Source organism: Carassius carassius, chromosome 28 (assembly GCF_963082965.1).
Source record: "Carassius carassius chromosome 28, fCarCar2.1, whole genome shotgun sequence".
NCBI classification, from domain to species: domain Eukaryota; kingdom Metazoa; phylum Chordata; class Actinopteri; order Cypriniformes; family Cyprinidae; genus Carassius; species Carassius carassius.
In genome coordinates this window covers 736,344-738,843 of record NC_081782.1, presented here as the reverse complement: position 1 = coordinate 738,843, position 2,500 = coordinate 736,344, and the positions used below count along the sequence as shown (strand labels likewise).

Below are 2,500 nucleotides of genomic sequence, written 5' to 3'. Positions count from 1 at the left end.
CATTGCTTCACTATATGGGTATCAAGAACTCACAATGAAAAACAATTCTAAACATTATATATATATATTTGATTACACTTTATTGGGTGTAATTATGCATTTAATATTAATTAACCACTTGTATTTGCTATATGCTTAGGGTTGGATCTAGTTGCATGTAATAATTCATAATTTATTGTTATTATTATTATTGTAAGTACATGCAACTTAAAAATAAATCTGACCTTGTTTTTTATTTACTAACATTAAAATATGAAAAAATCTAAAGTATGTACTGCTCGCTGTTAATTCATGTTAATAGATTAACTAATGCTAGCATATGTTGCTGAGAAATGTCTGAATCACGATCTAAAACACTGTTTATGTTCATCTGATGTCATTGATCAGTGTCATTCACATCAGAGGAAATAAATCAAGTCCTGCTCTGTGTGTAAAAGTACAGAAGCATTGGCTGGCATGTTGACTTTAACCACAAAAACTACAGTTCGTTATAAAGAGAAAGTGCAAAGATGAAGTCCTGAAACATGAGGATCCTCGGGTGCTTCAGTGTGAAACATCAGGGTTTTGTCAGTTTTTCTTTTTTTATTCTTGTACTCAAAACTAAATAAAGTTGAGAAAGTCAAATGGCTGTTCTTTGACCGTGCGCTGTGTAACAGGTTTAGTTGAGGAATGTTGTGTTCTCTGTGGGTTGTAGTCGAACACCAAGAAACGTGTGTTCGGGAATGTGTGTGTGTGTGTGTGTGAGAGAGAGAGAGAGAGAGAGAGAGAGAGAGTGATGCAGGGGGAGGAATGCATCACACACATTCCTTCTTTTCTCTGCATCCTTCTTTACACATGTAGGGATTCACTCACTTCCTGTGGGGATGAAATTAGCATCGTAAAACAGAGCCCTGCTGCCCGCCGGACCTCCCACAACACACACACACACACACAATTTAAAGTTGGCACAATTTGGGTCAGTCCTTTCAGTGATTACAAACTTGCATTCTCTGTATTCTGAAAGCAAATGCGGCTCAAATCAGAGTCAGAGGAGTCTCTTGAGGAAATGCAGGTTGTTCGGGGTTTGCTTAGTTTGATTTAATATGATCTAAAAACAAAACATGAACTGATTTGATCTGAGTAATAATGCTGTTGTCTTTGAAAGCTGCTTTACAATTTACAAAGCAGCGTTTAAACAGTTTGTACTGTGTAAAGCTCTGCAGAAGTAAAGGTGAACTGACTCAAGACCAAAAATACATGTAAGCTTTATACACACATGCTTGCTATAGAAATAACAATGAATAATGCACAATTACATGCAACTAACCATAACCATACAGTAAATACATGCAGTTTATTAATATTACACAGTAATTAAACATATAATCACACTGTAACAGACACCGCTAAATAAAGTGTACATTTGATGAATGCTTGAGATACACTGAAGAAAAACAGCAAATGTTTATTTGAAGGGAAAGAATGAAAAACAAACATTTATTAAGAAGGGAAAAAACTACGTTGAGCGATTTTGTGGAAGTCTGGTGTTTCTGAAGTCTATTTGAGAATAATAATGAGTGTGTTTGAGAAGATGCTACTGCAGCAGATCTCATGTTACTGAAGAAAACCTCCTCCAGCCTCTAAAAGAGTCCAATTCAATTAGAAACCGAGAGAGAGAGAGAGAGAGAGAGAGAGAGAGAGAGAGACAGCTTTCATTACTCTGTCTCACACACACTCATGGTAATGCCTGTGTGTGTGTGTGTGTGTGTGTGTGTAACGATGATCCTCTATCAGAGTCTGAACTGATCTGGCACACACACACACACACACAGCCGTGAACGTCTCTCGTCCATTAACGTGTGTGTCCATGTCTTTTAACGGCTGCTGCTCTCTCTTCTCTCTCTTCTCTCTCTTCTCTCTCTTTTCTCTCTTCTCCTCGAGTCCCAGCGGACAAACCTGCAGGAACATAGAGAATTATTGATTTACCATTTACAGTCCTGTAGCTCTGCATCTGAGAGATGAGAAATTACCCTGAGAGACAGACCGAGAGAGAGAGAGAGAGAGAGAGAGAGAGAGAGAGAGAGAGAGACAGCACACTTCTGTCTCTATCAGAGAACAGAACAAACGTTCTTCCAGTAACATTAACAGAACATTCTCTCAGAATTATCCGGTCTTTAATAACATTCTCTAAACATTAGCACAAAAACATTGCATTGTTCACAGAATGTTCTATTTCTGAAACATTTCAATTGGACGTTGTTGTTATTTATATATATATATATATATATATATATATATATATATATATATATATATATATATATATATTGCTACTTGTTTCAGAATGTTCAGAGAACATTCAAATGTAACGTACCCGTAATTCCCGTAAAAGGCTACATTGTATCATTTTGCAAACATTATGGGAACGTTACATGTTTTTCTTGGTCATTCAAACTGTTCCCGTTTGAATAACCAAAAAAAAAAACTTTTAAAACAGGATGTTTTGAACAATCAGAAATAA

General features: G+C 36.2%; 1 protein-coding gene across 1 annotated transcript in view; it reads left to right on the top strand.

Annotated features, from left to right (window-relative positions):
* Nucleotides 1-130, top strand: part of clpb (ClpB family mitochondrial disaggregase) — a 29,455-nt gene extending 29,325 nt beyond the window's left edge. The window contains 1 exon segment of the mRNA XM_059513682.1: nt 1-130. This exon segment is cut by the window's left edge and continues 601 nt beyond it. The gene's annotated coding sequence lies outside the window, so the exon portion shown is untranslated.
* Nucleotides 131-2,500: the final 2,370 nt, after the last annotated feature.